The following is a 15597-nucleotide window of genomic DNA, read 5'->3' as shown; positions in this document are numbered from 1 at the left end:
CTATTACTGGGCCAGACGGTTGAGTGTTGAAATGCATCGTGCAGATGTAGCCACTATGATCACAAAAGGCCAGAGGTTATCGTTCGGTGGCCACCACTCCCTGTTCAAAACTTTCTTGATGCAATAATTTAGCAACAGCCGTATGTATTGTAGAAATTTGTTTTATGAACTTGTTATGTGCTACCAGTTTCGGCATTACATTGATGCAATCTTCAGGCGCCTGTACAATGAGTAGAATAAATCTACTATTATAAGAAATATAGAACATACGTTAACAGAAAGCAGATGGCAGTTATAAGACTCGAGGGACATGAAAGGGAAGCAGTGGTTGGGAAGGGCGTGAGACAGGATTGTAGCCTCTCACCGATGCTATTCAATCTGTATATTGAGCAAGCAGTAAAAGAAACAAAAGAAAAGTTCGGAGTAGGTATTAAAATCCATGGAGAAGAAATAAAAACTTTGACGTTCGCCGATGACATTGTAATTCTGTCAGAAACAGCAAAGGACTTGGAAGAGCAGTTGAACGGAATGGACAGTGTCTTGAAAGGAGGGTATAAGATGAACGTCAACTAAAGCAAAACGAGGATAATGGAATGTAGTCGAATTAAGTTGGGTGATGTTGAGGGAATTAGATTTGGAAATGAGACACTTAAAGTAGTAAAGGAGTTTTGTTATTTGGGGAGCAAAATAACTGACGTTGGTTGAAGGGGAGAGGATATAAAATGTAGACTGGCAATGGCAAGGAAAGCGTTTCTGAAGAAGAGAAATTTGTTAACATCGAGTATTGATTTAAGTGTTAGGAAGTCGTTTCTGAAAGTATTTGTATGGAGTGTAGCCATGTATGGAAGTGAAACGTGGACGATAAATAGTTTAGACAAAAAGAGAATAGAAGCTTTCGAAATGTGGTACTACAGAAGAATGCTGAAGATTAAATGGGGAGGTATTGAATAGAATTAGGGAGAAGAGAAGTTTGTGGCACAACTTGACTAGAAGAAGGGATCGGTTGGTAGGACATGTTCTGAGGCATCAAGGGATCACCAATTTAGGACTGGAGGGCAGCGTGTATGGTAAAAATCGTAGAGGGAGACCAAGAGATGAATACACTAAGGAGATTCAGAATGATGTAGGCTGCAGTAGGTACTGGGAGATGAAGAAGCTCGCACAGGATAGAGTAGCATGGAGAGCTGCATCAAACCAGTCTCAGGACTGAAGACCACAACAACAACAACGTTAACAGGTGAGAGGTATCATATTAACTATGTAAGTGGCTGAAAAGGATATATTGTATATCCTTAAAACTATATGTAACATTAGGGCAAATATGCTTCTGCCTATATCATGCTGTTGTTAATAGTTTTCACTGTTGTACTCGAATATACGTAGTATGATAGATGAACATATGTATACGCTATTACTCATAAATCCGTAACACACAGTTGTAATAGGCCATGCAACACAACAATCAAATGTACTGCATATAATCATATGTCCAGTGGAAGAATATTTTTTAATGATTAACTAATATAAAAAAACAATAAAATAATTTAAAATACAAGAAAATATGACATAACCATGTCAGAATACATATGTTACGTATGTGTAGCCTAGGTCGTATTATGTGTGGTACGACAAACAGCTGCCGCAATATTAACGATAAAAAGCATAAAAGAGTATGTCTTAAAACCCAATTACATTCACGAATTAAACCAATGCAATCGTACTACAAAAATCATCAAACACCTGGTCACTGCAGGCACTTCATTAGAACCCGTTTGTAAGATCACCCCGCACTGTGCTGAGTGGATTAAGACAACGACTGTAGCTGCCTCATATAGTCATAGTTACAAAGTCCCTGTGTAAGACGTTGTGACACATACATGCGATCGAGTCGCCTCACCGAATGGCTGGTAAGATGGGTGTGTCCAGAACTGTCACGTCAGTATGGCCAAGAAACCTGTACATTGCACTGTTCGATCAGCCGGCCAAATGAGTACCAAAATGAGGCCTTGTCAAACCCAGTGAGATGCTGATTAAACTGTCTCAAATGAGTCCATGGCATCTACGTGCCCTTCACAGTGATCACTCAACATGCAATGCTGTTCAGGCGTATTAAACTGTCAAGTCGTATAAAGTATCAAAAGCTGAATACCCACAGTCTGCAGCACAGAATGGTGCAAGACGTGCAGGAAGTCACTGAGGTTCTACAAGGAACCGACAGCGATATGGAGCCATACTGACTCCGTGCTGTGCTGTTTTTCTCGGTGCAGAATCCAAATCACGAGTAGTCCGCTCGAGCTTGTGCCACAGATTATCGATTGCGTTGAAATATAGGGAGTTTGGTGGCGTGGAAGTACGGTAACATAATCCTGGTGGTCTTCGAATCATACACGTAGATTGCGAGTTGTGTGACAAGTTGCGTTTTCCTGTTGGTAGATGCCATCATGCAGAGAATAGAAAAACTGTACATAGTGTTGGATGTGTTTCCCAAGGATAGATGCGTACTTATGTTGATCCATTCTGCTTTCCAGAATGACGAGATCGTCCAGGGAATGCCAAGAAAACATTTCCCGTACCATAATGCTCCCTCCTCCGATGTGGACCGTTCCGACGATTGGTGCAAGTTATCTGACTTCAGACATTTCACGTTGTTCACTTCATCGGGCATGCGCCCAAAGGAGCATAAAATATGATTCATCTCAAACTGCCACCTGTCACGTTCAGTTGCGATACTGGTGCGCAAATTCCGACCTTCGTTATCGATGAACAACAGTCAGCATGGCTCCATGAACAAAGTGCCTGCGGCAGAGCCCCGTTCACAGCAACGTCCACTGAATCGCCCCAGTACAGACACTGTTGGGAGACCCTCGATTCATACGGGCGGTCATTGGTTCTACAGTTGCGCCTCTACACGGCAGTAGACAAGGCCGCAGCCGTCTTTCAGCCCTGTCACGCATGGCCAATGGTGCTCTACACTTGACTCGACACAGGTTTAGGATAGCGCCATTTTTCCGTACACGATATAATTTGACCACTCTAGCACACGAACAGTTATCAAACTTAGCGGTTTAGGAAATGTTTCCACCACTGGGCCAAGAGCAAACGCTCATGAAGTTTTGGGTATGAGGTAAATTGCTCCGTTTCCACATTACGATAACGACTGCACTGTTTTTCCGCTTCCGTCGCTCTATATGCCCTCCATTTCTGGTGCTCCTACCCGCCGTCTGTTAGGGGCTATTGCACGTTCACATTAAGCATAGGCCGTGGTCACATTAATATGACTGGACTACGTGAAAACCGTACCAGGGCTGCCAACAACACTAAAAGTGAACAATACTAATTCGCTTTGATGCCCGTTCTATCCGTCGCAGAGAAATGAAACTCTGATCGTTCAAGTACCCTCCGATGACGTGTTAAAGTTACTTTGACTTCCGGCGATGATTTTTGGTGCTTCACTTTTTTGTGAAACACTGTATACTAACGTTCTTTGCAAGCACAGATCAGTTTGGAGAAAAAAGGAGATACTGTGCAGTGGATTTCAGCGAAGTCATAAAGGTTGCTTCACAAAATCCCGAAAATAAAACGATCAGATATACAAATGCCCGTAACAGAAAAACGTGGTGTCGAAGCCATAAAACCTGGACCATACAGCATTCTAAGAGCGTCGTTTGGTCGGGTGAGTCTTGCTTGTGTTCCAACATCTGGCCGAGTTAACGCACAAAGAGAGTAAAATGGTAGAGTTGGTGGAGTTCAGTGGTCATATGGGCGACCATACCGCAGTATTCCATTGGTCCTGTAGTTACTCGGCATGGTCACATTACTCTCAAGGATATTTTGGCTGATCACATCCATCTCATGCTACAAAATGAGTTCCCCCATGGTGATATTCTGTTCCACGATGACTAGACCCCTGTTCACACATCTAGCATCGTCCAAGACTGGGTACGTGTGCGCGAGGATGAATTGTCCTATCTTCCCTGGCCACCACAGTCAAGATCCAAAAGTTATTGAGTCTTTGTGATCTACTTGGGAGACACAGTTGCGTGGTCTCTACCTTCCCCTAACTCTGTTAACTGAACTTGTCACTATTTTTCAGGAATAATTGTACAAGATTCCCTTTAAATCTATACAGGTCCTGTATTTATCCATTCCGAGAAGACTGAAAGTTGATTTGAATCCCAACGATTTTCCAATACCGTATTAGGCGTGGTGGGGTGTTGTTTTTGTGCTCTTTCCGTAATTTTGTCCACTTCCGGTAGCTCTGTCGCTACGGTTGATGATAGATGTCAGATTTCAGAACATAAATTGAATGTTATTTATTGTGTAATTTGATTCCTTCAGAAACACATCGGAAAGTTTCATAATTGAGTTCTGCTTACAAATATGTTTTAAAAAAGTTTGTTTTGGGCCTCTTGATTTGCCACGCCCCCTCTTTCTATGCTGTGACCCGTACCTTCTCTACGCTAAATGTTTCATGTGCATTAATTTTTCGTCCACACAATTGAAACGAACTGCAGATGAGTCTAGAAGACTATGAGAAAGATTATCTTCGGGTTTTTTCTTTTCTTTTCTTTTTTTTACAGTGTGTTTTTCTGGGAAAAGGAGGTATTAATAGACTAATAGACAAGAAAATCACACTTTACAAATATGTTATAGAAAAGCTATCAGGGTTACTAACACAGTATGAAAACAATGCAATGGACAGTATTATTTCACAAACTTTCCACAGGCGATTCTCCTCAACAACCCTTTTGTGACATATCGTGGTGCCACTATTTTCAGGCAGAAGCCAGTGGAAAGCCAAACATCAACAAACATAATAGCTTGCCACTTGCTGTCTTAAATCTTATAAAACCAACTTCCATTTACCTAGGCAATACCGAACTGCTGAAGAAGTGTGTACATAGGGAAACACTGAATATAAATAAGAGCTCCAATCAATCTACACTGGTGTACAAAATGAAGCAACAAACTGCTATTTCACCCTCACGTGTCTAATTCACGATATAATCGTACAGACTGTCAACATATCTCCGTAAGGTCGTGTTCTGCACGGAAGATGACGTTTCGGTCAACGGAAAACCACGCGAATGATGATGGCAGGGCACATATCAAGTGGCGTAGTGTTTGCTGGGTAGTCCCACACCCACAGTTTCTGTGTACACAGTCACAGACAGCTCAGTAAGTCACAGAGACGACGCCTACCAGACACTCTGCAGTGGAGGGCCATAGGAAGAATGGAAGCAGGACAATCGTAAACTCAAGTGACCCGATGGCATAACGTGAGCCATTCTATTGTTTCTCGGATGTGTCGACAGTTTATAGAGACTGAAACCGTGTCACGAAGATCAGGGCAGGTCCAATCAAGTGTGACATCACAAAGAGAGGACGTTACGTGGCTGTAAGCGCACGACGGCACCGCCTTAGTACTGCGCAGCAACTGTCTTCTGAACTCTGAGCACCCACTGTAAGTGTTGAAAGAGGCAAACAGTTAGAGAAGGCTTCGACGGAATGGCCTTTATTGTCGGAGACCTGCTGTAGTGTGCCACCTGGACAGTCGAACAGTGGCCCAATGTCCTTTTCACAGATGAGTCCCGATTTTGTCTAAAGTGTAGTTCTCGAAGGATTCGGTTCTGAAGGGAATGTGGAACATGATCTCGAGACCCGAACATTGTGGAAAGAGGCCAGTATCGAGGAGGATCGGTAATGGTGTGAGCAGTGATTATGCTTATTACTCGAACATCTCATTGTATGGGTGAATCGGAATGATTTAACTGCTGACAGGGATCGTGATGAGGTCCTGGTGACCAATGTATGGTTGTTGCGAGTTGATGTGCGCTCAGAATTCGTACTGATGGACGATAATGCTCGACCTCGTAGAGCACAAGATGTCTGCAGGCATGGCGTGGGCTGCTCGCTCTCCTGATTTGAATCCCATAGAGCATGTCTGGGATGCAATAGGGAGACGTGTCAGCATCCCTCAACCACTCTCCAAGACTTGCGAGCAACTCCGCAGGAAGAATGGGAGTTACTGCCTCAACATGACATTGATGACGTTATTTACAGCTCGCTCCTTCGTTGTAAGGGATGTATTGCTGCCACATATAGTCACACCCCATACAGAGCACATTAACCAGTTGTCAGAATGTGTGTGCAAATCTGTTAAGTTAGAAAAAACGAGGAATATTTTATGCAGCTGTTATGCATATTGCTGCTGCTTACATTCACTATTCTTTACGTAGTTTCTACTTTTCTATCACCTGTTTATATTGATTCGTGGCAAAATAAACGCAACCTTGTCTCTTTAATTTTGGATACCAGTGTACGTGAATGCATTGTCAAAAAAGAGTATTTGTGTTCTCAGTTGCTGTGAATAGATCTGCATATGATGCCTGTCCAGTGTTCAATAGCAAAAATGTAGGTAGAATTAAATGACAGCAGAGACTGCGCTTCCATCCAGGTGCATCCACACTGAAGGCACTCAGAAGCATCGATGAAGCGTGGCTGGACAATGCTCAGAGAACAGAAATAAGCGTACAAAAGTTGGCTAGGCAAAGGAGACGGAGGGAGAGATTACTCCAGTAAGACGAGGAATAGAATAAAGATTATGGGTATGGACAGCATTACTCACTAGAGGTATAGTAATACTGTCAACAACTGAGATAAAAACTTTAAATGCGAAGTGCCATAAACTAACTTTTTTGAACTATAATCTACCTTTTCTCAGGAATTATAAAAGCTAACATCCTGAAATTCGGCAGTGTTATTAAGAATTAATTACTGAATAAGCCTGTGCAGCACTTCCCCGTTATCTTTTCTCTGAGAAAAATTCTCCTTTAAAATTCGAGAAAAATAGAGCACTCCCGGGTAACACAAAACTGAAAAATTAATTTCAAAGTAACTATGTCCTTAAACAAAAACCTGTTCCACGCGTTTTATTGGCCTCTTATGCGGATGTAAACTGAAATTCTAGTTTTATTGCTTGATTAGTTTACGAGAAACGGTACCTTAGAGAAACAACTGCAATAAAAAATTCAAATCCTTACAAAACGTATCTCGATGTGTATTTTCGGTCAAAACTTGCACAGAATATCAAGCATTATGTTGTACAAAACAGTCTCAAGTTTTGCTATTTTAGCTGTAATATTTCTGGAGACATACATGTTTAAATACTATAACACATTTTGCCCCACGCCTGTCCATACTGATGGTTGAGAAATTGGTGGTTTTGAATGATTGTTTCTGCGACTGTTGTATGTAATCTGTTATATGTCAAATTTTCAGCTCCATTCCTTTAAACCCGGAGAATCCACCACAGCGCATGCGGGCACAAATTCAAACTGGCAGAGACGTTGTTCGGCTGCAAAAAATTGTGCATAAATTAAATCTGTGGTTACACTTTCGACCATACAGGATCTCAGTGTAACTTCAGGAGCTACACCGTACTGATCTCGTTGCGAGTTTATTGAATTGTTGAATCCGGGGCTTTCCTCAATAAAGTCCTCAGAAAAATAGATGTAGACTGTACTGAACGACAAAGGAAAAGAACTTCTCGAACTAAGAAGGGCGTACGGCAGGGTGCAATCTTTCACATCTACTGTTCGCCCTTTATAAGAATAAAATAAGTGAATGGTTCAGAAGTGAGGTAAAAATTAGGAGTGAACGGTTATGAATAACGGGATGCATTTTTGACGTTCCTGTTCTGGGTGAAAGTGAAGAGGAGTTACAAGGCATATTAAACGGAATGAACTATTTGCTAGTGGACTGAGAAGAAATTAAGGTACAGCAGAAAAGACGTTTTATGGCAAAGTAAGGACAAGAATGATTTCTTCCAAATAGTCTAAAAGTATCTTCAACATGTAACTACCTGGCAGATTAAAACTGCGTGCCGGACAGATACTCGAACTCGGGACCTTTGCCTTTCGCAGACAAGTGCTCTACCAGCTGAGCTACCCACGACGACTGACCCCTCCCCCCCTCCCCCCCTCCTCACAGCTATACTTCCTATACTTCCGCCAGTACCTCGTCTACGCTCATTTCCATTTTTTTCCTAACTTCCAATCTTCACAGCGCACACTCCGCTGAGGCAAGCCATGTCACCGTAATATCCTTCTTCCAGGAGTGCTAGTTCTGCAAGGTTCCCAAAAAAGCTTCTGTGAAGTTTGGAAGGTAGGAGACAAGGTACCGGTGGAAGTAGAGCTGTCAGGACTGGAAGTGAGTCGTGCGTGGGTAGCTGAGATGGTAGAGCACTTGCCCGCGAAAGACGAAGGTCCCGAGTTCGAGTCTCAGTCTGGAACACAGTTTTAATATGCCAGGAAGTTTCACATCAGCGCACACACTGCTGCTGAGTGAAAATTTCGTTCTGGAAATACCTTCATCATCATTGGGTCTAAACCGGATGCGAAAGTACCATTGTACACGGGTGCCAAGAAAGGAGACGACGAAATTGGTGCAAAACCGAGATATATTGAAGAAAACTGTTGTGACGTTTCAAACCCTCTATGGAGAAAATTAAATCACTACTTCAAAAATTTTCAAATGTGTGTGAAATCTTATGGGACTTAACTGCTAAGGTCATCAGTCCCTAAGCTTAGCCGCTACTTAACCTAAATTATCCTAAGGACAAACACACACGCCCATGCCCGAGGGAGGACTCGAACAGCCGCCAGGACTAGCCGCACAGTCCGTGACTGCAGCGCCTGAGACCGTTCGGCTAATCCCTAGTGCCAAGTGGTCTGCCTAACGCTGTATTTACGAAAAACATGTGGATTGAACAAGAAAAGAAAAAGTAAAAACAACCGTCATAATGGTTGTAAGCTTGTTGTGGTCCCTAGATGTACGACTGACGAAATACACTGACAGAAAAAAAAATCGGCGCACCGAGAAGGAGTTGTGCAACATTATGTAAAGTCGGTAGGCGCGTTTCTACAGGTGAAAAATAATTATTCAAATTTCGCGCCAGTTGCACTAGAGTGGCACTAGTAATGCCACTACGAAGATGTAAATCAGGCTTGCTTTAAATGTACGCTCTGACGTTCGTGAGCGCCAGTTGTGTTTGACACTGGACGTGGTGAGTTGATGTTAAATGCTTTTAATTTGACAATAACGCCATTATCAACACCTCACTAAGTTAGAACGAGGTCGTGTAATAGGGCTAGAAGAAGCTGCGTGATTCTTCTGTGAACTTGCAGACACACTTGGCACGATTGAGGCAACTGCACATGATTACTGGCAGCGGCGGTCACGAGAATGTACGGGCGCAAGAAGTCTGGGCTCTGGACGGTCACGTGACACTACAGACAGTGAGGATCATCGTAATCGGCATATGGCTCCGGCTCATCGTACTGCATCTGCAGCTGTAATTTGAGCAGCAAAAAAAATGGTTCTAATGGCTCTGAGCACTATGGAACTTAACTTCTGAGGCCATCAGTCCCCTAGAACTCAGAACTACTTAAACCTAACTAACCTAAGGACGTCACACACATCCATGCCCGAGGCAGGATTCAAACCTGCGACCGTAGCGGTCACACGGTTCCAAACTGAAGCGCTTAGAACCGAATCTGAGCAGCACTTCGCACCACAACGACACAACGACGAGTTACAAATCGGTTATTCCAAGGACGGCTCCCAACCAGACGCCCTGTAGCGTGCATTCCACTGACCACAAATCACAGCCTTTTGCGACTTCAGCGACATCAAGCGAGAGCTCAGTGGATGGCAGGGTGGAGGTCTGTTGCCTGTTCTGACGAAAGTTGGTTCTCCCTCGATTCCCGCGGTGACCGTGTACAGGCTAGAGGAAGGCAGTTGAGGGGCAGCAACCAACCTGTTTGTGTCCTAAAGGCATTCGACTTACAACTGGAGTTATGGTCTGGGTTGGGATTCCATATGACAGCAGAATCACTATCGAGGCTACCCTACGCACCTTCCTGTAAATTTGTACGTCAATCGGGTGACTCGACCAGTTGTGGTGCCATTCACGAACAGCATTCCAGGCAATTATTCCAATCCATATGTGGCATACAGCAAACCAGTGCTTAACATTATTGGTTAACAGTCTTGGTTGCAATTTTAGTTTTTTATTTTTCAACTACGCGTTTCGCCTTAGTTAGGCATCTTCAGGTTGATCTACATAGAAAACAGACAACAAATACATCTGTTTACGAATCACGATCGCGTTGTGCAGACTTAGATAACCTAAAAGCATGTATAAACAGATCAAATACTGAAAGAGCATATACCTTTGGTATTTCTTGGGACGATCCTGTAGACAGTGTAGCGGAAGGGCATCGTCGAATACATCACGCCAACATCACCTTCGTCAAACTCAGTAAAAACTAGAAATATAAAACAGTAAAAGCAGATAAGAAAATTCACCAGTGATCGGACACTCAGAAATGTAATCATATTGCCGATGCCTTATGATAAGGCCTTACCTTTTCTAGATGGAAGCGAGTGACTCCAAGATCTGCATAACGCGTTCGTGTTCACAGGAGCGAGTAACAGAATAAGATGGGGCTCAGGTAGTAAGCACAATGCACCACAGCGTCGCGTTCTAGTACTGACGCCTAATACTGAATCACCTCAATAGCTGGTGCTGCCACGCAGCTGCTGGTAAAAATGAGAGATCGTAAACTGGATATACATACCCACTAAAACTTTATAAATGTAATGCAAATAAAACAGTAATAAGATGAAATTACTAGGGGCAAGACCTGTGCAATAACTTATCCTGAAATTTTGACGAAGTAAAACACAAATGAAGGCGGTAAATTTAAAATGAGAAAACAGGGTGTATAATACAACACGTAGAAGAAGTACATATACAGATTTTACGTATCATATACCACTAGAACGAGAACATTAAAAACACAGGAACGTCATTTTCAGATGAAGAGGCCCCCATGTAACACTGCCGGCCGAAGTGGCCGTGCGGTTAAAGGCGCTGCAGTCTGGAACCGCAAGACCGCTGCGGTCGCAGGTTCGAATCCTGCCTCGGGCATGGATGTTTGTGATGTCCTTAGGTTAGTTAGGTTTAACTAGTTCTAAGTTCTAGGGGACTAATGACCTCAGCAGTTGAGTCCCATGGTGCTCAGAGCCATTTGAACCATTTTGTAACACTCAATACTGCGTCATTTGGAGCTAGAAGTTCTACCTAACAAGAAAACTCTTTTTTTAATACAAAATATATGTAAAATTATTATGCTTCGGCAATATGATTGCATTTCTGAGTGTCCGATCACTGGTGAATTTTCTTATCTGCTTTTACTATTTTATGTTTCTAGTTTTTACTGAGTTTGACGAAGGCGATGTTCGTCTGATGTATTCGACGACGCCCTTTGGCTACACTGCCTAAAGGGTCGTTCTAAGAAATACCAAATTAAGGTATTTGCTCTTTCAGTATTTAATCTGTTTATACATGCTTTTAGGTTATCGAAGTCTCCACAACGCGATCGCGATTCTGAGAAGGGTTAGGTTAGGTTAGGTTACCTTAATATTTGTTCTCTGTTTCCTATGTAGATCAACCTGAATATGCCTAAATAAGGCGAAACGCGTAGTTGAAAAATAAAAAATTAGAATGGCAACTAAGACTGGTTTTAACCAATAGCATTCCAGGGGGTGGTTTCCAACATGATATTCTCGCCCACATACCGCTGTTGTAACAGAACATGCTCTAAAGAGTGTCGATATGTTGCTTTGGAGCAGGCTGTGCTGGCCGAGTGGTTCTAGACGCTTCAGACAGGGAACCACGCGTCTGCTACGGTCGCAGGTTCGTATCCGGCCTCGGGCATGGATGTGTGTAATGTCCTTAGGTTAGGTTTAAGTAGTTCTCAGATGATGAGTCCCATAGTCCTGAGTGCCATTTGAATCATTTGTTGCTTTGGCCTGCTCGATCACCAGATCTGTCTCCGATCGAGTACGTATGTGACATCATCGGACGGTAACTCCGGCGTCATACACTGCCAACATTAACCGTCTCTGTATTGACCAGCCAAGAGAAACAGCCACGGAACTCTACCCCACAAACTGACATTCGGCACCTGCGCAATACAATGCGTGCAGATTTGCATGTCTTGCATTCAACATTCTGGTGGTTACATTGGTTACTAACGTACCAGCATTTCACAATTGCAATTGCTTCCCTCGTGCTTATGCTAATCTGTAATCTTGCAATGTTAATCACTTACATATGTTACCTAGAGAATTGTATTCCCAAAATTTCATTAATCTATCTCAATTATTTTTTTGGTGTGGCGAGTTTTTCCCGTCAGTTTACACAGGTACCCTCAGAGATTGGAATTTATTCTACGTGGAGTATTGAGGACGTTTAGTGTGTTATTATAAGAGCAAAACTCGTGGCATGCTACATTCAGCCATTGTGAAGAGTGATGGGAGGACAAAAAGAAGTGAGCGGCCAAGAGCGGCTGTCAGCAGAGAGGTGAGTCAGCAGCGGCGGCGGTCGCAGGCAGAGGTGGTCAGACAGACGGTCAGCACCTCCTGGCGGCTGCCTCGAGACTGCCGGCTGGACTGGTTCGCTGCGCTCGGCCCTCCACTGATTTGATTTGTAGGCGGCCTCTGGAACAGGTTGCCGTCTGCACTGTGTCCTTGCTCCCATAGGCTCGGATCGGCCTCGACTGTGCACCGGACCAAGGAATAAAAACAACCAAGTTTGATATGACAACTAGAGGCCACCAGTTCTCTGCAGGACACACCACCCTACAAGTGGTACTGTCCTTGTGGGCTCAGATGTTTGTGAGTTCATATGACACAAAGGGATCACAAATTTAGCATTGGAGGGCATCGTGGAGGGTAAAAATCGTAGACGGAGACCAAGAGATGAATACATTAAGCAGAGTCAGAAGGAATAGGTTGCAGTAAGTACTGGGAGATCAAGAAGCTGGCACAGGATAGTGTAGCATGGAGAGCTACATGAAACCAGTCTCAGGACTACAGGATAGTGTAGCATGGAGAGCTACATGAAACCAGTCTCAGGACTACAGGATAGTGTAGCATGGAGAGCTACATGAAACCAGTCTCAGGACTGAAGACGACAACAACACAATAACAACAAGGGCTATGCCGACGGTAGAACAGCTGCTAACAGGGTCAATGAGCCAGACCTAACTGTGCCTCACAGTGCCCTGTCTTCCCATTCTCTGTCCTTCATCCTTTCACATTTTTAAGACAAAGGCAAACTACCCTCGACAGCTGTAGAGAAAGAAAATCATCTAGGGGAAGGTTACCCCGTAAGCAAACTACAAGAAATCTTCGCAATTTGGTAGTACAAAGTAGACGAAAAGTTCGAGAACACGGTATACGGTTTGGAACGTGGAATAGTCGTTGTTTATATAAAACAGCTGCCTGCATCAGAATCATCAAGGGGATTGAAAGATAAAGGATAAATTTATCTGCCTTACAGGAATTACGTTGGGTTGGTTATTGGTAACCTTGATGTCGAAAAGTATATAACTTTTATGGAAGCTGTGAGATAAAACACAGACTCTTGTAAACCCTCGTCACCAGTTTTGTAAGGGCCTCATCGCTGCTGCTGTGGAAGCCGAGTTGCAACTGTTGTTACGGTAGGCCGAGATTGTGAGTTCGTGAAACGACTTCGGGTGCAGCACACAGCTAAGATACTTTCTCCCTGAAACTATTACACAGCTATGCCCAAGTGTCAGGTAACAGCATAGGGAAACGAAGGTTCTACAACACTCCAACATACACTACTGGCCATTAAAATTGCCACATCAAGAAGAAATGCAGATGATAAACGGATATTCATTGGACAAATGTATTATACTAGAACTGACATGTGATTACATTTTCACGCAATTTGGGTGCATAGATCCTGAGAAATCAGTACCCAGAACAACCACCTCTGGCCGTAATAATGGATTTGATACGCCTGGGCATTGAGTCAAACAGAGCTTGGATGGCGTGTACAGGTACAGCTGCCTATGCAGCTTCAACACGATACCACAGTTCATCAAGGTTAGTGACTGGCGTATTGTGACGAGCCAGTTGCTCGGCCACCATTGACCAGACGTTTTCAATTGGTGAGAGATCTGGAGAATGTGCTGGTCAGGGCAGCAGTCGAACATTTTCTGTATCCAGAAAGGCCTGTACAGGACCTGCAACATGCAGTCGTGCATTATCCTGCTGAAATGTAGGGTTTCGCAGGGATCGAATGGAGGGTAGAGCCACGGGTCGTAACACGTCTGAAATGTAACGTCCACTGTTCAAAGTGCCGTCAATGCGAACAAGAGGTGACCGAGACGTGTAACCAATGGCACCCCATACCATCATGCCGGGTAATACGCCAGTATGGCGATGACGAATACACGCTTCCAATGTGCGCTCACCGCGATGTCGCCAAACACGGATGCGACCATCATGACGATGTAAACAGAACCTGCATTCATCCGAAAAATGATGTTTTGCCATTCGAGCACCCAGGTTCGTCGTTGAGTACACCATCGCAAGCGCTCCCGTCTGTGATGCAGAATCAAGGGTAACAGCAGCCATGGTCTCCGAGCTGATATAGTCCATGCTGCTGCAAACGTCGTCGAACTGTTCGTTCAAATGCTTTGTCTTGCAAACGTCCCCATCTGTTGACTCAGGGATCGAGACGTGGCTGCACCATCCGTTACAGCCATTCGGATAAGATGCCTGTCATCTCGACTGCTAGTGATACGAGGCCGTTGTGATCCAGCACGGCGTACCGTATTACCCTCCTGAACCCACCGATTCCATATTCTGCTAACAGTCATTGGATCTCGACCAACGCGAGCAGCAATGTCGCGATACGATAAACCGCAATCGCGATAGGCTACAATCCGACCTTTATCAAAGTCGGAAACGTGATGGTACGCATTTCTCCTCCTTACACGAGGCATCACAACAACGTTTCACCAGGCAACGCCGGTCAATTGCTGTTTGTGTATGAGAAACCGGTTGGAAACTTTCCTCATGTCAGCATGTTGTAGGTGTCGCTACCGGCGCCAACCTTGTGTGAATGTTCTGAAAAGCTAATCAATTGCATATCACAGCATCTTCTTCCTGTCGGTCAAATTTCGCATCTGTAGCACGTCATCTTCGTGGTGTAGCAATTTTAATGTCCAGTAGTGTATCAGTAGCTGTCTCGCAAATGAGTTAACAAATTTATTTATTTTTGTGACTTGTTGAATCATGAAGTCTGCAACACTGTTTGTAATATAACAAAAAAATGCCCTCAATGGTTAAGACCAAATAATCGTAGGTAAACTTCACAGTACGTAGCAAATGCAATTACAGCTACTTTCTGTTCACTCTCAAGAGTTCACTAAACGACGTTCCCTGCCTAAGTCAACACTAGGCGATGATCTATAACCAAGTGGGTGACAGATTCCCTTTGTCTTTTATGTAGGCTTCTGTCCGTTATCGTCCGGTCATTGGCGGATTATACACGGCCAAAAATTGGCCGAGACGAAGTCGATATCTTCATCCTCAGTGCAGCCCATGGCGCTGGTGGAACTTGTGCAAGTGGCGAGTCTCTACGGCACCGGCACTAGCTCGCATCTTTGCGCCTATAGTGCTTTCGCCCTGGTTGTGTCTTGTTCGGAC

The sequence above is a fragment of the Schistocerca piceifrons genome, chromosome 6, assembly GCF_021461385.2.
Source record: "Schistocerca piceifrons isolate TAMUIC-IGC-003096 chromosome 6, iqSchPice1.1, whole genome shotgun sequence".
NCBI lineage: Eukaryota > Metazoa > Arthropoda > Insecta > Orthoptera > Acrididae > Schistocerca > Schistocerca piceifrons.
This window is presented reverse-complemented; position numbering follows the sequence as displayed.